The sequence below is a fragment of the Talpa europaea genome (genome assembly GCF_964194135.1).
Source record: "Talpa europaea genome assembly, chromosome: 11".
NCBI lineage: Eukaryota > Metazoa > Chordata > Mammalia > Eulipotyphla > Talpidae > Talpa > Talpa europaea.
This window is the reverse complement of record NC_140078.1, coordinates 57,912,023-57,933,267: the sequence shown is the minus strand read 5'-3', so window position 1 is coordinate 57,933,267 and position 21,245 is coordinate 57,912,023. Positions and strand designations below refer to the sequence as shown.

Genomic DNA, 21,245 nt, shown 5'->3' with positions numbered 1-21,245 from the left:
GCCATGATGTTTTCTGCTGCCTTGTAGCAGGACCATTTGAGCCCAAGCTGACCCAACTTCAGGCCATAAGTAATGCCCCCCTCATGGTGAGGAAATGAGGCCCCTCTTCCCATCACTACAAGTCAGGTCATGTTAGATGACTAGCTCCAGAAATATAGTCAGGAATAATATCATCAAAATGCCAGCTCCCAGAGCCTCTGAGACCACCCTAGGAAGCAACACAGATGGAGAGGGATTCATAAAAAACTGAGTACTGGTGCATAAAAAGGTTAGTGAAGCTAAACAAGTTCACTTGTACTCATTCTACATTAACAAATGTAATATTTTTCTAAAACTATAATAATCTCACAAAGCTATTAGCTGCCTGAACTTGCACAGCCAATTTCTATCTTGTTTTCTGCTCCATCCCCAGTTCAAGTGTGAAGTTAATATTGAGTATATGGTTCCTGAAGAAATGGGGAAAAATATATCTGCTCATTGAGAAAACCTAAAATGAATGGGAAACTATTTTAAATGAGGCTAAACCTTCCCCTTCTCTTACAACCCTCCATTCTCTTACAATGCAGAGAAAGTGCCTGCTATATTTTAAGATATTCAGTCCAGAATGCATTCTGTACATGCACATACAAGTTTTCAATCTAATTGGAAATTACACCATATATAGAATTTTGTATCCTATTTTCTTTTCAACTGACATCATATCTTAATTTTAATTTTAGCTTTCTCTTCAGATCTCTCTTCAAGTCAAGTGCATCCATAGCTACATGGATTAGAAATGAGTCAATTGACACAGAGTAAGCCAAAGTCAGATGCCAAAAGTTCTCCTGGAGTGAACCAATGGTGTAATAAAAAGTTCTTCTGACCAGATTCTAGTTGTATGTGGAATACAGAAAAATTAAACAAAGGGTCAGGGAAATACAAACATTAAAACAAACCTGTAAAATTGACTATAGATCTGAGGCATCCAGAGGGGGAGAGGGAGGGAGAGGGATGATAATGCAGGAGGGGAGATGGACGATGCTGGAGGATTATGGGTACTTTGATGGTGGAAGAGCTATGGTGACCACGCCTAAGAGGAGAAACCCAATACTGTCAAAATATGAACAAGATGTAAAACACTGGTATGGCATTAAAAAGAAAACTTCTTCTGAACCAGCACTGGCTCCCTATTCTTAACCCAGGTCATTTTTTTCATTGAACAAGTCAAGCTAGACCCATTATAATAGTTTTGAACTTTGTGGTATTCTCTACACAGAAAGGATATGTCTTTCTGCCCAAGAACAGAAAAAGAAATTAATTGAGCGACCATATGAAAGATGTGGCAAACAACAATCTTGAGGAGCAAATTACTCAAGGAACTCTGAATCCTGAAGACTGACATATGGTTCTTACAAGATTCAGAGATTTTTTTCCCCCCAACTATTTCTCTCAAACTATGTACATTGGTTTCTGATAATGCATTTCAATTCAGCAGACCTCTCCATCAAGATCTCTGTTTGGGGCCTCCCCGGTGGCACAGCAGTTGAGCGCTGAGTTGCGAAGCTGCCCGCAGCCTCTGCAGCGCCAGTTCGATCCCAGGCTGCTCCCTGGCCACCGGAGGAGGGTCCCACATGGCGCGCAGACCTCTCCTGCCGCCCGCTGCTCCCCTCAGCAGTGTATTTCGTCAGTCTGCCTGTTTTGTTCCCCACTCTGTCTCTGGTGAATCCTCTCACCCTCCTGCACATTTGGCCTGTACCCTAGTTCTTGGATAAAACAAATAAATAAATCTTAAAAAAAAAAAAAACAACATAAGATTTGAAAATTTTGGAAAAAAAAGTGAGTCACAAAATCAGCAAAATGGAATAATCTTCCCCTCCAAATCTGCAATCTGCTCAAACTAGGTAAATGATGACCTCAGCTTTCCTTTCTGGCTCAGGGAAAATTCATGATACCATCCTTTTTTCTTTCTTCCATTCCTCCTATCTAATCACTACCTTGGTTATATATAGATATAGGATATCACTTCCTGTACACGTTGGGCCAGTGCCCATCATTACTTGGCTTAATAACTGCATAAACTTCCCACTGGCCTTCCAGTAGCCAAACTTGCCTACCTAGAGTATAACATCCACAGGACATCCAGAACTGCCCTTTAAAAGACTGTCAAAGCCAAAAACTAACCAATCACAAAGAGACTGGTAGAGCTTTAGAATAATCAGGGAAAGAAAGTATATATTCCCTGAGACATGACTTCACTTTGGCTTCCTTGCCCCTCCCAGGCCTGGTTCCCTGGCCTGGGAGTCCCACTTTATTTCTGTTCTTTTTCTTCTCAATAAACTTTTTCTAAACAAACAAAAAAATAAATAAATAAAAAAATAAATAAAATAAAAGACTGTCAACATGGGGGGCCTCCTTAGTGGCCTAGGGGTTAAGTCTCAGCACTACCACCATGAAGGCCTGAGTTCAATCCCTGGCCAGGGAGCTGACCCACATGGCACAGCAGACCTCTCCATCTTGCCCACTGCTCCCCATAGCAGTGTATTTCAGTAGATACGCCTGTTCTGCTCCCCATTCTGTCTCCGATGAATCCTTTAACCCCCTAAACCTCTGGGCTATACCCCAGTTCTTCCACTCAAAATAAATAAATAAATAAAATATGGTCAACAAAGGGCAGTACAGGGAAGTATTTTGGAGTGATGTAATGACTGACTATATCTTCACTATGACAATGGTTACATAACAGTGTGCATTTGCTAAAATTCAGAGACTGTCCATCAATGAAAGAGAATTCTACTGTGTAAAAAAAAATGTCAGACCACAGAAATTCTGAAAGTTACCACATCATCTCATTCCCTGTTACCTAACTGACTTCATCTTTCAACTCTCTTTTTCTTCTTCACACACTCTGGTACTGTCACACTGACCACCCCTTACTGATCTGCAAACAAGTTAGGCATGCTCCTGCCTTCTCACTTTGCTCAGGCTGTTCCCTTTACCTGGAATGAGATCCACCTCAGCTATTTAGGTCACACCCTGTACTCCAACTCTTGCAAAAACATCACCTTCCTAATGAAGCTTACTTAAAATTGTCACTCATCTCTTATCATTATTCCCAGTAACTCTTATCTTACTCAAAATGTCCTTTCCTTTCACAGGCTTTATCTATTTCATTTTGTCCATTTAACTTACATATATTTCAGTGGCCATTATCTGACTCCCCAAATCCTCATCACCCACCTTCAGATGGAATCTGTGCTCATTGAGTACCCAAATACTTGGAAAAGTGTCCAAAACATACTAGGTATTTGGTAAGTATCTTTGAGTAAAGGAATACACATAAGTGGTCACCAGTAAGTGTGAGACTATGCACTAGACTATGTAAAGCGTTAAATAAATGGAAAGGGCCACACAATCCCCTGACACCTCCGCCCGCCAGATTCATTACTAATGAGTCTTTTAAACTATTTTTATATATTCTACCAGAATGTAAGCCCCAAAATCAGAGAGATTAGCCCTCTTTCTTGCTATTATAGCCTCAGCCCTAAAAGAGTACATAGCATATAATAAGCACTCAAAATTTAGTGAACAATGGGCAGGAAATACAACTCTTCATTATTTTTGAGGTTCTGATTCTATCTGGCACACAGCTGGAACAGCAGGCAGAGAGGAGAGGCTCAGCCCTGGGTGCTTTCAACCTGGTCTCCTAGTGACCAATCAACAAAATCCCAGTGGGCACCACTACACACAGGCCTCTTGCAATTTCTCAGGAATATTAGCAAAGGGATGATTTTAAACACAGCACACAAGCACTTAACTTTAGGTAGGAGTCCTTTAGAATTCCTATTAGGCACATCACATCAAAGAGCAGCTCATGAATGTTGACATGCATGAGGATTCTGAGCACAAAAATGAGGTCAAATTAGATTCCTATGGAAAGCAAGCTTCTCTGGAGAAATTGCTGGGGATTTCCCTTGCATTTTGACCTTGTTACCTCATTTCTCTATTTTGAATTTTACACTAAGGCCTCCCTAAGCCCAAAATCCATGCAAGAAGCCACAGTGACCATCTACTCCAAGTCCCTTTAATCGGCCACAGCTCTCATAGGTTTTGTTTCCATGAATGTGAATTTTCCAAAGACAGAAATGTCTCATTAGCAAATGAACATGACCATGAGCTAGGACAGTGATTCCCATAGCCTTTGGGATGCCATGGTCACAGCATCTTTTGGCACTGTCCAGCAAAGACATCATGTGAACCACAGATGAAGTTTAATTTACAGACACAATATTTATTTATTTTTTAAATATATATTTTTTAAGATTTATTTATTTTTTATTTATTTATACAAGCACTGGGTACAGTCAGAAGCGCTGGAGGGTGAGAGAATTCACCAGAGCCAGAGCAGGGAGCAGAGCAGGCAGAAGGACCAAAGTACACTGCTGAGGGGAGCAGCGGGCGGCAGGAGAGGTCTGTGCGCCATGCGGGACCCTCCTCCGGTGGCCGGGGAGCAGCCAGGGATCGAACCGGTGCTGCAGAGGCTGCAGGCACCTTCGCAACCCAGTGCTCAACCTTTGTACCACCGGGGAGACCCAGATACAATATTTAAAAGAGAAGCAAGGGGGCCTCCCTGGTGGTGCAAGGGGTTAAGACACAACCTATGAAGCTATCTGCAGCCACTGTAGCATGAGTTCAATCCCTGGCCAGGGAGCTACCCACATGGCACAGCAGACCTCTCCTGACTCGCCCACTGCTCCCCTCAGCAGTGTATTTCAGTCAGTCTGCCTGTTCTGCTCCCCACTCTGTCTCTGGTAGATCCTCCCACCCCTACATACCTCTGGACTGTACCCCAGTTCTTGTATGCATAAATAAATCAGTCTTTAAAAAAATAAAAGAGAAGCAAGTAAAATGTGTTTAATAGTGTAAATAGCCTAATCCAATGTATGTAAATTACCATAATTTTACATGAAATCGATTTAAAATTTGAGACATTTGACTTCTTTTTTCAAACTAAGACCTCAAAATCTGGTGCATATTTTCCACTGATAGTAACTCTCAATTCAGACTGGCCCCAGTAGGGATGTGCCAACATATTCCAGCAGTTACATGTGGCTAGTGGCTAATGGAAAGGACAAGGCAAGTCTAGTTACTTAGTTCCTTTTCTTCCAGGATGCCATTGTTGCTCGCAAACTATTACCATTTAAAGATCTTATAACTGACTTTAAAATATCTTCTAACATATAACAACAACACTTTTATTAATCTTAATTTCAAAACATGCTTCTTAAAAAGCAGTTAAATGAGGCAACATCACAGTGAAATAGGATTGCTCAATAGGACAGAGTCAATCTATCTCTGTTATTCAAAAAGAATGTGTTTCTCTGACCTCTATCTAGAACACATTCCTTGAGTTCTTAGAGAGGTAATTCTTATTAATGACAGGGCAAAAGTGTGTACCGACTGCAGGGTTTTTTGAATCAGCTGTGCCAAAAACAATAGGTGATAAACTGAACAGCAACAGAAAGGCTAGAAGGAGAAAGCTCAAATACATTTCTTCTCCTTATAATTGCACCCCTGTAGGCCAGCTCTCAGTGTTCTAATAGATGCAGACATGATGAGGCTTAAAGAACAAGACTCCTTAAGGACTCAAAGGAATGTTCTAACATTCAGTTTTTAATCAAGAGGAACTAAAAACACATTTAGGTTAGGTGTTAATTCACCAGGTAAGAGAATGCATTGAAAATCTGTACCAAGAAGAACTCTATCATTTTCTTCTTGAAGATGAGATTATTGCTTCTACTATCATATCAAAAGTGAAATGGACTGCCAATTATGAAGGGCGGGTCAATTTGCATAACTTTCCATAGGAATAGTGGTATGACATTCATACCTTAATGGAATAAAATAATACACACATTATTTCCATAACCAATGGCTAAAAAAAGCTATGCAAAAGAAAGCACAAGTTCTCTTTCTCCTTTTAGGGTGGGAAGTCAGTTTCATTATTGCTCATCCTACAGAATGAGATATTGTGGCCCAGTTATAACAACTGACTCAGCAGAAACCACTTGAAACAATGGTTTTTGGGAGACCAATGCTGGAATCGGTAAAGTTCAAAAGCACTCTGCCAAACTCAGTGATTTCTTTAAGGTTGTAGGAAGTCAGATGCTGTAACTATCCCTTTTTCCTCTCATGGAGAAAGGAAAGACCAGCTATAACTCACCCAGAATCCTAAAACCAGCCAAGAAAAATTGGCAGCAACCTCTGGTAGAATTGAGTGATAAGCAATGTTTGGCACAAAAGCTGGATGCCATTGATTTACAGTGCAATTATATGCTGATATCACAATCAGTGGAAGAGAAACCTAAGAACAAGTCAAGGGTCATGGCCCTACTGACATTTGAAAAGTATAAAAAAGCAGAGCAAAGAAGAAGGAAAACACGTGGCATTCCACCCTTAGGCCTTCAGCTTCCCTGAAAAATGAATTTGAAATGTATAGATAAAAAGATCATGATTACAGCACTAAAATAAATGGAAAATGTGAAAAAGGTACAACTCAACAAATACTCCTAGAAACAGAACAATGTCTTATAAAGAGTATCTGTGATATTCTTGGTGAATCAAACAAAAACAACACTCACTTTTCCTCCATTATTTATTCATTCAACCAGTTCTTTCAAGCCTTCATGTGCTGAGTACTACTCCAGATATTGGTGCTACAAAGGTAAACTAAAACTGCTAAGGACCTACACATCCATGGTAAGGAAGGCAGACATGCTACAAAAACTCACCCAAGTCCATGATATTTAAATTTGTAATAAGAATGATAATTTACGGGCCTTCCCTGGTGGCGCAGCATTTCAGCGCTGGGCTGCAAAGCTGCCCTCAGCCTCTGCCGCGCGGGTTCAATCCCCAGCGGCCAGCGAGGGTCCCACATGGCGCCCAGACCTCTCCTGCCGCCCTCTGCTCCCCTCAGCAGTGTACTTCGGTCTTTCTGTCTGTTCTGCTCCCCGCTCTGGCTCTGGTGAATTTTCTCACCCTCCCACACTTCTGACTATACCCAGTGCTTGTATAAATAAATAAATCTTTAAAAAAAAAAAGAATGATAATTTAGTGAATACCTCCCATGTGTTGTAGTCTATGTAAGGTACTTGTTTAATCCTAACAACTATCAATTAGGCATTGAGACCATTTTACAGAAGAGTAACTGAGTGTTAAGAAGGTCAAAAATCTTGCCAAGGTCATCCAGACAGTCAATGACAGAACCAGGATGGAAGCCCAGACTTGTCGACTCCCGTCATAAATTTAATGTTTGGAAATTAGATGGTTGCAAATAATGTTTGAAAATATCATCTTGGTGTTTTGGGTTTTTTTTTGAAAGGATTTATTTATTTACATATACAAGAACTGGGGTACAGGCCAGAGGTGTGGGGGGTAAGAGAATTCACCAGAGACAGAGTGGGGAACAGAACAGGCAGACTGAAACACACTGCTGAGGGGAGCAGCAGACATGACAGGAGAGGTCTGATGCACCATGTGGGTTTCTTCCTGACCAGGGATCAAATTCGTACTACAGTGGCTGCAGGTAGCTTCATAGGTTGCACCTTAACCCCTTATGCCACCAGGGAGGCCCATCTTGGTGTTTTTTTTTTTTTTAAAGATTTATTTTTATTTACTTATGCATATAAGAACTGGGGTCAGGCTGGAGGTGTGGGGAGCAGAACAAACAGATCTACTGAAATACACTGCGGAGGGGAGCAGCAGGCAAGACAGTAAAGGTCTGTTGCACCATGTGGGTTAGCTCCCTGGCCAGGGATCAAGCTCAGGAAACAGTGGCTAGCAACAGCTTGCTAGTGCTGAGTCTTTAACCCCTGCACCACCAAGGAGGCCCTCATCTTGGTGTTTTAAATAAATCATGAAGGCCTCCCTTGGTGGTGCAGTGGTTGAGCGCTGGGCTGTGAGGCTGCCCGCAGCCTCTGCAGCGCTGGTTCGTTCCCCGAATGCTGGCGAGAGTCACACACACACAAAAAAAAATCATGAAAACCATTGTTTAGCAGAATTGAATGATCATTTGTGCATCCCATTAAAATCTGTGATTGAAAAGAAAGCAATTTAAAAAGTGGATAAGGGATTTAAATGGGCACTTTACCAAAGAAGACATACAGGTGCAAATAAGCACATGAAAACACATTCAACAACTTTATAATTTGGAAAATACAAGTTAAAAACCACAATGACTTACTCTCTCTTGTAGCTTCCCAAAATGCTACAACTAAAGAAGGTCATGGCAAAAATGATAAACTCGATCCCTGCTGTTGTGAAGAAATAGGAGGCCAAGAAGGTGGTAAATTCTGTTTGAGAAAAGGCCCATGGGACAGGACATCCAGTCAGAAAGGGCCTCACCCAGACCTTGGGCCACCCATCATCTACTCAACTGTCTGAGCTGGTCCACAAATACAGAGGCCAAGCAAGAGAAGAAGCAAAGACTGTTGTCCTGGACTGAAAAGAAACCTGCCGTCCCTAACTAAGAGTCCACCTGTCCTCTGACAGGAGTTAACACTGTCACCACCTTGGTAGAGAACATGCAAGCTCAGATGGAGGTGATCACACATAATGTGAACCCCATCAAGCTGGCCATCTTCCTGCCTGGCCTGTGTTGGAAGATGGGGGTTCCCTAATGCATTACCAAGGAGAAGGCTAGACTGGGGCGTCTGGTCCACAGGAAGACCTGTACCACCATGGCCTTCACACAGATTAACTCAGAAGACAAGCTCTGGCTAAGCTGGTGAAAGATATCAGGACCCAATACAATGACAGATATGAGAAGATCCATTGTCAAAGGGGAGGTTATGTCCTGGGTTCAAAGTCTGTGGTTTGCACCCCAAACTGGAAAGACAAAGGCTAAAGAGCTGTCTCTAAACTGGGCTCAGTGTATGCAGCTGCATTTTCTGTGCACCAAAAAAAAATAAATAAATAAATATATGTGCTCCGTCAGTCATTGGGGAGGAAAATCACAGTTAAATACTGCCACACTTTCAATAGAAATTCTAAGGAGAAAAAAATTTTTTTTTTCACTTTGACAAAACCAAGTGCTAATGAAGATGTGGAACTACTGGAACTCTCATGTGTTAATATGGGTGAATGCCATTTTAGAAGAGTCTGACATCTTCTCATAAAGTTTAACATACCATGTACAACCCAGCAATTGCACTCTTAGGTATTTACCCAAGAAAAGTGAAAAAAACTTATATTTAAACAAAGAACTCTCCAGTACACCTCTGATTTTTTTCTTTGGGGTTATGAGTCTATTTCTTGCTTTGGCAACTCCTTTAGTGATTTTATTATTAATTCCCTATAACTAGAAACAATTCAAATGACCTTCAAACAGTGATTGGATAAGACCACTGCAGTACATTCACATGGAATACCATGCAGCAATACAAAGGAATGTGGGGATAAACTTAGGGAGGGATGCTTCACCCCTGTTCATAAGGAACAATCCTCCTCTAATTTATTAATAAATGAAAGAAGGTAAATCCAAAAGTTTCATGCTATATCGTTCTTTTTATATGACATTCAGAAAAAGGCAAAATTACTGAACAGAAAACAGATGTGTTTGCCTGGTATTGAGGGAAGGGGTTGACAACAAAAGGACTGTCCAAAATAATTTGGGGAAGTGGTGATAGAACATTCTGTATCTGGGATGACGTGGTGGTAACATAACTATGCATTTGTCAAAACTCAGAATTACACAGAAAAAGGGTGGATTTAAAATAAATTCAAAATGTGAATAAAACCCACCTCAAAAAATTGTGATTTTTAGAGCCTCCCTGGTGGTGCAGGGGTTATAGTCTCAGAGCTATCAAACTACAACCAGCCACTGCAACATGAGTTTGATCCCCAGCTAGGGAGCTGACCCACATGGCACAGCAGACCTCTCCTGTCTGGCCGGCTGCTCCCCTCGGCAGTGTATTTCAGTAGATCTGCCTGTTGTGCTCCCCACCCTGTCTGGTGAATTCTCTTAGCTGTACCACAACCTCTGCCCTATATCCCAGTTCTTAAAAAAATAATAATTGTGATTTTAATAGGAGAAATTGAACACCTCTCAAATATCATTAAAAAATAAAATACTTAAAATGCCTCTAGATCAAAATCATCTTAAACTACAAGCAGTTTTCTTAATGACGAGATGTTGGACTATACCTATTTTCAAACTGGCAAGGCATGTATTTTTTTCTTAACACATTCTTTGTGCTTGGCAAGCAGAACAGTTTGTTCAATCCACCCCTTCACTCTGCATGCTGGAAAATTCAAACTAGGTAGAGGGGTCCTTGGGTGGAAGAATGCAGGTTTCTCCTCAGTCTGTAATAAGTCACAAAATCTGCTCTGGCTAATGTATGTCTTTACAAAGGAGAAACTGCCAAGAAGCTATCATTGTTCAAAGGCTTGCTGGTTTCCCATTGAGGAAGATGTACCACAGAATAACCCGGTGAATTGCTCTGGGAGTTTCTATCCTAATCTACTGCTGGGTAAGTGCTTTGCTATCAAATTCATGGTTAAAGGCCTTTTGCCAACTTTTGTCATTCCCCAATAAGACATCTTTGGGCCCCAAATGTCTTTTCACACCTTGCTGCTTTTTTACTGTCATGGGAATATTAACAAACCCTCTTCCTACTTCATTGCATCTCATATTATAGCACAAATCAAACAGAAGCACTCCATCAGCAAGTGACTTTATGAAGAGTCTGGCAAGCCAGATAGATGCTCACCTTGGCAGTGACAGGAGGAGCAATACCTCTGGATCTCAATTCTCCAGCATACATTTGGGACTCTTCCCCGGGGCTCCAGAGTCTATTCATTGGCTCTCCTTAGATGCTGTTTTCATGAACAGCCCCAAAGCTCTGGCTCATCTGCCTACCAAAGACTCACTAAAAACCCATATTACAAGCAATTCAGAGCATGAAATGAAAATTGATGCTTTCAACTCCTGTAACGATGAAAACCGAAAGCTGCCACAAACTGTGTTCCTTCATTTTCTGTGTCAGTTTTCAAGAATAGAGATACCAGCTTGTTATGTGAGATAAGAATGTGAACAGGGGTGAGGCATCCCTCCCTAAATTTGACACCACTGAGGCAATGCTTTTTGTAGCAACACACAAGTCTGGTAGGGGTGTATTACTAGCAAAAAGAAAAACTACGGAATCAACACTTAAGAGTAAAGATGACAAGCAAATCCCCATACATTAAAACAATGAATTACTGTGCTCTTGAGTTGGAATCAAATCATACTGTTCAATCTGGACTACAAAGATGAAAACCTCACTGCTTTCTTGGAGTGAGATGAGCACTTCAAGCTCTATCTCTATGCAATTTAAACATCTGTAAAAGAAGAGGATGAACAAGAATAAAGTCTCAGAATTCTCTTGCAATATTATGTTCCATAGTTTTATGAACTAGAAAAGCATAGAGGTCTTCCTCTGTTTTTACCCTTGGTACTTAGCAGGGTACGTGGCATATACAATGTGCTCAACAATTCTTGTTGAATAAATGATATTAGAGGCAGGAAAATTTTGCCCTGGTTCGGTAATTCAGAGATAAATATTTATACATCTAAATGGTGATTTCATGGTAAATCCGAAGACACAAAAATGTATGAGCTACAACTTAAACTTGACCTTATGATTGAGATAGGGAATAAGCAATGTTTGCTTGAGAAAGGAACAACGCGGGCAGTAAAGTGTTTCCATTAATGTTATACAAAGGTTCAGAGCAGGAATAGGTGAGCACACACAGCTTGTGGTGTTTTCCTGACATGTGTGGACATGAAGTCTTAACTGGTGAAGAAAGATTAAAAACAGTGCAGATGGGGGACTCATTTCCAGAATAGATAATTAAATTGATAGTGGGTTAAGGTCCTTCTGGACTTTATGTACTAACAAGATACTATGAAAACAGGTCCAGCTTAAAAAGGTCCAGCTTAAATTTTTGAACACCCACTATGTTACTTCCCTGCTCATATTCCCCAGTCTGCTGACCATCTCCACTTAGACGTCTCTTCCGGTTTACCAGTCTATGTGGCCATTCTTCCCAGGTACCTGCGGGCCATCTTGGACTCCTCCCTCTGCCCTTCCTCTCACATTCCATTGCTAACACTAGGGCCTGCACTTTGGCTATATTGTTAATATCTGTGTAATGATGTCACCCCCTTAGTCAACAGATGACGAACTTTTCCTGTAAAGAGCCCTAGAATGAACAGTTCAAGCTTTGGAGGTCACATAGTTTCTATCTCAGCTGCTCAACACGGCCATGTCACACGTCAGAGGCATAAACAATACATGAACAAATCACTGTTCCAATAAAACTTTTTAAACAAAAGCAGGACCATGGCTTGATGGCCCCTGACTTTGATGGTTTGTCAAAATGGTTCTCAAAAAATACAAATAGGGCCACGTTGTTCTTCTGGTTAAAATTGTCCAAGACTTCGGCTACCCTCAGGATAAGTTCCAGACTCCTTGGCAGGACATTCAAGGGCCACCATGTCCCTCACAACCCTTTCAGCAGCACATTAAACAATCAGTGACTTGATGTTTTCCATAAATCCCAGACTCATGTGCTGTGGATGCACACATGGGGCTTTAGACTGGGATGACTCCACAGATCCATCTGTCCTTAAAAACCCACAACTGACATCTCTTCCAGGAAACCTTCCCTGACTGAATTCTGGACAAAGTCAGACCTATGACTCTGTTCCCTAAACTCCTTTACACATTTCTATAACAGTCCATATGACATGGGGCCATCACTGGTCATATATGTGTCTCCTGCCACCCCCACCCAACTCAACTAGACCCTCTGAAGGGAAAGGCTGTTTTTTTTTTTTTTTATAACTTTGTATCCTTTGCACCTAGTATAATGTCTAACTGGTCATAGTAACTATTTGATTCAATACTAAAGAAAGAAAATCACAAAAATTCCAACTTGGTGCTCATTAGACCTTGTATAACTTTAATAACACTGAATTCACTCACTGCTCTTAACTGCCGTGGTTATGCCATGACTTTAATTCAACAGTTGCTATTAAAAGTTGTCCAAATGTCAGAATGAACTGTTCTTTCTTAGGATGATATAATTCAAAATTCCCCCTTTTAAGAGAGATGTGCTTTAAAATTGCTACTTAGTTGTCTCACCATTAGTCTTTAATTAGCCGCTTGAACAATGCTGAATGTGTTACATCCTCTTGCAGAAAACCAAGTCCTTAAGCAATTACTTGTCCTACCGAATATGACCTCTGTCACCACTGTGTCCATGACAGACAAACCTTCCCAGAGCAGGAAAAATTTCCATGTTTGCCAGAAGCTGAACAGAGACTCTGAGGCCAGGGGACACATGAGCTCACAATAAAGTCTGTTTAAAGTTTTTCACCTATCAACCTGGCAAAACTTTACAAGATGATATTCAATTTTGGCAAAGATGAAAGGCACAAATACTCCTGGTACATAGTAATGGGGATGAACATGATACAGTTCTTTTGGAAGAGTAACTTGGAAATAATTTTCTAAAGTTCTTAGACTCAGTGATGCCAGTCTCAGGAGTTTAACCTACAGAAAGATGCACAATGGGGCACCCAGCCTTGTGTACAAGGACACCCGTTTTGGCCTTGTTTCTAGAATTTGAAACAGCAGGTTGGTGCTCTGAATGCAGGTATTGTGACATTACCCAGGAATCCCATACTCCAAACCCACTGCTTTCTGCACAGCCCACTTGTATGTCTAATAGACACCTCAAGATCATTAACTGAAATAAAACTTCATATCTGGGCCTCCCTAGTGGTATAGGGGTTAACCCACAGGGCTATCACCACTGCAGCCTGAGTTCGATCCCAGGCCAGGGAGCAACCCACATGGCGCAGCAGACCTCTCCTGCCTCCCCTGCTGCTCCCCTCAGCAGTGTATTTCAGTAGATTCACCTATTCGGCTCCCTACTCTGTCTCTGGTGAATACTCTCAGCCCCCGAAACTCTGACCTACACCCCAATTCTTCTATGCATAAAAATAAATACATTTTTGAAAAAAATTAAAAAATAAATATGCAGGTCTTCAATCTTCAAAATCTTTGAGATTTAAAATGTTCAGTTTTAAAGTACATCTATTTTTTTGGCGGGGGTGGGGCGGCTTCCCTGGTAGTGCAGGTGGTTAAGCGCAGCTCTGTGAAGCTGTCCACAGCCTTTGCAGCGCCGGTTCAATCCTGCCCGACAGGCGAGGGTCCCAAATGGTGCGGCAGATCTCTCCTGTCTGCCGCTGCTCCCCTCAGCAGTGTATTTCGTCAGTTTGCCTGTTCTGTTCCCCGTTCTGTCTCTGGTGAATCCTCTCACCCTCCTGCACATCTGGCCTATACCCTGGTTCTTGTATAAATAAATAAATCTTTAAAAAAAAAAAAAGTACTTTTTTTAAAGGAGGGGATTTTTAAATTTTTTTATTAAAGATTTATTTATTTATACAAGAACCAGGGTACAGGCCATATGTGCAGAAGGGTGAGAGTATTCACCAGAGACAGAGCGGGGAACAGAACAGGCAGACTGACTGAAATACACTGCTGAGGGGAGCAGCAGGCGAGACAGGAGAGGTCTGCTGCACCGTGTGGATTGCTCCGCGGCCAGCAGGGATAGAACCAGCACTACAGAGGCTGCAGACTACTTCACAGCGCCGTGTTCAACTGCCTGCACCACTAGGGAGGCCCAAAGAGGGTAATTTTGAATTACATCATCCTAAGAAAGATCTTCAACCAAAAGAATGCCCAATTCAGAAAGCAAAGTTCCATCCTTCCAGTTGTTCCGGTTTAAGAACAATGGAAATTGAGATATTCTCAATGCCTCTTTTTCCCCACTCCTCACTTCATTTATCATCAGATCATTTTAGTATCACTTTTGAAATATATCCAACTGCTTCTTCTATGTCTCTACTATTTTTTTAATATTATTCATTTATTTTTGTGAAGAATTGGGGTACAGGCCAGAGGTGCTGGGGGTTAGAGGATTCACCAGAGACAGAGTGGGGAGCAGAATAGTCAGATCTACTGACATACACTGCTCTCTATTATTACTGCTCTAGTCTGGTACCAGGATCCTATCTATGGACTCAACTTCCATCCTTCCATGAAGCCTTAATACATTACCTAAAACAAGACTCCACTGGCTCCCATTTCACCCTGGGTAAAGTGGTTAAAATGATCAAAAACACCTGGCATGATGTGTCAGCTCTCCCTTACATTCTGACCCCTCCTCCCACGGTTTCAGCCTATCTCCTTTGATTCCAGCCACTCTGGCTCCCTTGCTATTCCCCAGACAATGCAAACACCATTTCTGCCACAGGGCCTTTGTACTTGTGCCACAGAACATTAGTATTTTACCCAGAAACACACATGGCTCCTTCCTTCACTCATTCAAGTTGACACTTAAATGTTCCTTTCCCTGTGAGGTCTACCCTGACCACCCTAATTATTTTTTTAAAGATTTATTTATTTATGCACACAAGAATTGGGGTACAGGCCAGAAGTGTGTGTGTGTGTGGGGTGAGAGGATTCACCAGAGACAGAGTGGGGTACAGAACAGACTAATTGAAATACACTGCTGAGGGGAGCAGAGGGCGAGACAGGAGAGGTCTGCTGCGCCATGTGGGTAGCTCCCTGGCCGGCTGGGGATTGAACTCATGCTGCAGAGGCTGCAGATAGCTTCACAGTGCTGCACTCAACCCCTTGCACCACCAGGGAGGCCCTGGCCACCCTAATTAAAGCTGCAACGTACCCCATCCACTCAGTCTGGACCATCTTACCAGACTTCGCCCCTCATACATACCAACAATGTACTTAACTATTATATTTACTGTTTACTGTCTGTCTCTCTGACTAGAACATAAACACCATGAGGGATCTTTATCTGCTTTGGTTGATAATATCCCAAGTATCTGGAACAGTTCCTAGCACAAAGGTTGCTAAGTAAATACTTGCTGAATAAATGAATATACCCTAGAGTTATTTTGTGAGAACAAACGAACCAGCCCTAGCAAACAGCCACCTAACAAACATGTGCCAGTTATTATTAGAAAGAATGATGGGTACATATACGTATGCAGTCATGTGGAAAGCTGCTCATATGTAGTAGCAATAAAAAAAGATAGGCTTATGCAGAGATAGTGATGACAGCATAATTCGTAACACAAAAAAAGTGGAAACAACCTAGAATCTCTCCATCCAAGTGATATTTGATTAGATTATACCAACCTTCAGACCCATGCTTTGAACACCGGGTGGTTGGTACCAAGAATGAAGCAAGATATTTCTATTATCATCTTTTGTGCTTGACTTTTTTGCAAGCAATCAAGCAAACTTCAGTTTTTTCAACCGTAATAATTTTTAGGAACAAACTTCTCACAGCTGAAAGATTTTGTTTTAACTAATCATTTCAACTTTATTCCCTATTCCCTGATCTTATTAGGACCAAATTAACATGGTTCTAATACAAGCTCCAGGAGGGGTAGAGGATTTTCTCTGTTTCATTTACTGAGCTATCCCCAATACCTCAAAAATGCCTGGCACAGAGTAGCCACCCAAATACTTATAAGTAAGTCACTTCTAATATGAAATTACCTCCAGGTAAAAAATACACATGGTGAATTAAAGTGCCCAAAATGCTAGAAAAGGAATCAGTGGAAGCCTCCATAAACTGGATTACTAAACTTCATGGAAAGGAGTTAAAAGCGTTAGTTCTTTTGCTTCACTATCAGGACTCTATCTACAGTCATTACGTATTTTTTTTTAAAGATTTATTTATTTATTTATACAAGCACTGGGAACAGTCAGAAACGCGAGAGGGTGAGAGAATTCACCAGAGCCAGAGCAGAGAGAACAGGCAGACTGCCGAAGTACACTGCTGAGGGGAGCAGCGGGCAGCAGGAGAGGTCTGCATGCCATGTGGGACCCTCGCCCAGTGGCCGGGGATAGTACTGGTGCTGCGCAGGCTGCGGGCAGCTTTGCAACCCAGCGCTCAACTGCTGCGCCACCGGGGAGGCCCAATCATTATGTATTTTTAAAGCAACTCTGATTGGCATTGTTCCATAACTAATAAGAAAATTATGGCACCCCCTGTCTTATAAGAAAATTATTTCCTATGGTTGTTGTCAAATGTATAGATTCCCACATATCTAATCTTTATTAAGGCAAAGAAACATGACCGGTGTGGGTATTCAGACGTAAAGGTGATTCTTAAACAAGAGAATAGCAACAACTTTTAAAATCAATAACTCAGTGAATAGAAACCTAACAGCTTTTTTATTTCCAATAGAACTGAGGAGAAATGATCACTTTGGAGGGAAAGAATACATATTTTAAATACATGGGAAAACGGTTTTCTTTTAGTATTTTTAATTTTTTTTCACAGAGTTGTACTTTTTACTCTGTTTTGGTAATGACAACGCCACTCTAGAAGGTAGCTCAAACTTCTTAAAAATGACTAGCCAAAATTTTCAATGCATCTACTTATTCAAGTATATACCAAACACAAAGGTGCTAAGCACTGCGATTAGAACTGGGATATAGAATGAGTAATAGCAAAAACCTCTGTAAATAAGTGTTAAGACTCACAAAATAGAGTTAAAGGCATTCTGTTGTTTTTTTTTTTTCTTTTGCTGTAAACCTTAAAAATCTCTTCATTCAAGAAAACTTTAAAGCTAAAATTTTTCTCAAGAATTTTCAACCTAGTGATTAAATTTCAAGCCTCAAACCATTCTATTACTCATGCTTATCTTCTCAAACATCTTAGTAAAAGGTAAGATTGTCCACATCCTTTTGTTACTCTTGAGTCTGACAGCCTATTGAAAATGTAAAGGATGTCAATTTCATTGGCAGATGGAATAAAAATCAGCAACTGCAGCTCCAAGACCATCAGGAAAAAACATACAACAGATATCCTGATAGCATTCAGTCATCCAGTCATTGGAATGTTAGGGAATGAATGGATTCCATGCCATTTTTATCAGTAAAGAACCACATGTCAAATAGGTTTATCAATGAAACATGGCACATCGCACTATTCATAGAAAGAATTTGAACATAATTTTCCTGTCTGTGGGTATCCTAAGGGAATCAAGTAAGGCCCCACAATGGCAGAAACCTGTCACCAAGACCTGGTAAACAAGAGAAAGCAAGCAAGATCTTTGCACATAGTGTTTTAACCCTTCAAAAGCCTAAAAGTCATCCAGAACTGACCTATTGTAAGCTGTCAGCAGAGTTACCTAAAGAGTGGTTAGCAGGGCTACCCTTTCTTCCCACCAGACTTCTCAAAAAATGCCATGACAGTTTCTCTGGTACCAGAGGGTATCAGCAGGACTACAAGGTATATGCTTACATCCAAATATCTGGGGTCTGATTATCAAATAAGAAAGGTTTTTTTTTTTTTTTTTTTTTGTCCAAGAGAAAATATAAACATGCCAAGAAAAAGAAAGAAAAACATTTGGAGACTTTTAATTGGAGGGATCTTTTGATTTAAGCTTCTTCTAGTACTATCAAATTTTACCTATATTTACTTTCAACTTCAAAAATAGTACTTTTAGTTACTATTATCTCCCAATTTTTCTCCCTGGAGCAACTCTAATAAGCTAATGTCAGAAATTTACACACAAACTTATTGGGATTATTAAATAGGCAACCTCATTTGGTATTACATCACTTTTTATGACACAGGAGAGTCAAACAGAAATTACAATGTAATACTTCAATAACTGGTGTCAAGCAAGGTGGCTGGTCCCTTTATGAATATGGAGAGCTCATTGTCTCTTCTTTTTCCTCCCTATATGCAGCCACATGGCAAGAATAAACAGAAATCGGGGGAAAGGAGGCATGCCCCATCAAAAGCCTCTGCGAGATATATCTTAATAATATAGCCTAACGTTATTGCTTCTATGGAGCCTTTAATGCATTGGTACATTTTCTGTTTTTATGCATAGTAATGTCTAAGATCTAGAGTTGTTCATCATAAAAACAGTCCTAGCTAAAAAATGAAGTGTTTCAAGGAAGTCTTTTCTATTAATGAAACCCACAAGAAATTTTATTTGCAAGTTTTTAGAGAACCTGCGTTTGTTGGGTTGGGAGCACCAGCAGACACACCTGGGCCACATCATAAATTACCTCCACAGTTAACATAAGAGGAAGTGCAGCTCTGGTCCCTGCTGGGGGAGGTACCATAATAAACACAACTGCCCATGCTTGCTCACAGCAAGGAGCAGCAGGTAAGCCTCAAGTCTAAAGGTAATAACAGACCTATTCAGAGTCATAATTAAGTAAAAAGAACAGCCAGCTGATTCCACATCTCTTTATTATAAGCACAACAAATCCAAATGCCAAAACCCAAACATTTTTTAAAATGTTGCCACAGACATACAGCTTGAAATACACAGCCTAAGAAAGAAACTACTTAGGTATGCAAACAAATAACCTTCAGTATTTAATTCAGTGCGGTGGGAGGGGGGACAAGAAAATTAGGGATTAGAGGAGGGGACTCAGCAGGGATCCTTTCCCTCTGGCCCAACCCCTTCCCCAAAACCAAAAGCTGAAAGGTGTTGGGAAACAAGAGCAGAATGCTTCTGTTCCTCAGTTGAGAAATGGAGGAACAAGTCTCCATTGACGAGTTACAGTACAAGTTAAATCATAAAAAGAACATAAGAGCATATCCAATCAATACTTGAAGACTTCCAAAGTTACCATAAAACACCCATTTTCATAAAGTATTAGCCTTGGAGATGACAAAAGACCTTTATTAACTAAAAAGAGTACTACCCCAGAACCAGAAAGATAATATGTTATTCTGTGGGTTACCAAGTGCATATAATATACATGGGCTTATGTGCATTGCATATACACCAATACTTACTTTTTTTTTTAATATTGAAAGTCATAATGCCCTCATGCAAAAGCTTCCAGTTTTATTTGAACCCCCAACAAATATGTCCCCAGCATCTGAAAGCACTGAATACTAGTTCAAGAGGAGTAGTGAAGCAAACATCCACAAAAACCAGCCAGCCTTATTTGACTAGCACTCTTAAGTATTCCTTTAAATGATTCTCAGATTATAGAGCCTTGAGCACAGTAAATTCTAGGAAAGAGAAAAGGGCACTACTTACCTAATCCTTACAAAGAACCAAAACATACCCAATGATTTGGCTCACACACAAATCCACTCCCTTTGTGTGTTAGGCAAAGTCCCTGTGCCAACACCATGGAGATGACAGCTTCCTTGAACCCAGGTACCCAGGTCAGCTAGACTTAGGACTTGGGAAGAGGATGGGCGGGATAGCATTCCTGCCTCTTAAAAATCCCCGGCTTCCTGACTCGGCCCATTCACTTACAAGCACAGGATAGAGAGGACAGCCTTTCAGCTCCCTAGCACTCAGCAAGCCAGACTACACTCCGCTTTGTATTTTCTGGATGCCCACAGACATGCATATCTTACCTAGATAAGACAGTGCTCAGATACACACTTTAATTTCCAGGAAGCAAACTTAAAGAGCCTTCTGCACATTCTTTCTTTTTAAAATGGGGGCTACGGGAGGGGGGACCGCAGGTCTTTGCGCCTTTATTTTCTCGGAAGCGAGCAAAGCCCTCGAAAGTGCAAAGGCATTTGCCCGCCGCGCCCGGGAGAAGCAGCAATCCCTCTCCCTAAGCCGTCCCCAGCCAGGGCGCCCGAACAATGCAGCAACATACATTTACCAACACCTGCTGGAGCCTATTAATATGCACGGGGACGTAATGATCCCCCCCAACCCCTTCCCCTGCCCTCTGCACTGAGCAGGCTTTCATCTCCTCCTTTACCATCCATCAGGAACTCATTTCAACGGCCCCCTCCCCCTCCTGCCCCCAGTCCCCATTCAGCCGAGCCCCTCGCTCAGAAAGCCCAGGCTGACGAGCACACTTTGGAATGCACTTCATTAAAATTTAGCTGCCCGATTCCAACCTGCAATGCGGAGGAGGCAATACAAAGCGCGCGCCACACTTCCTCCAACATCCCCTTCAAAAGCTCCATTGTTCACTAGGCATCTGCTCCAGAGCCCGGCCTCTCCCTACCCACTGACCCCTGATTTTTTTTTCCTTCCCCCCACCTCCCCCTCCCACTCGGCCGGGCCAAACGGGCCTGCCTGGTGAATTAAAAGGCAGCCTCAGCCATCTGGTCCTCCCAAGCTGGTCCGGTTTTCCCCACCCCCCCTCCCTGGTCCACACACCACACGC

General features: G+C 41.5%; 1 protein-coding gene across 13 annotated transcripts in view; it reads right to left on the bottom strand.

The window, feature by feature from the left end:
- The window catches only part of MAGI1 (membrane associated guanylate kinase, WW and PDZ domain containing 1), a gene marked incomplete at both ends in the record, with an annotated part of 646,110 nt that overhangs the window by 208,567 nt on the left and 416,298 nt on the right, over nucleotides 1-21,245 (bottom strand). The gene's annotated exons all lie outside the window — the stretch shown is intronic.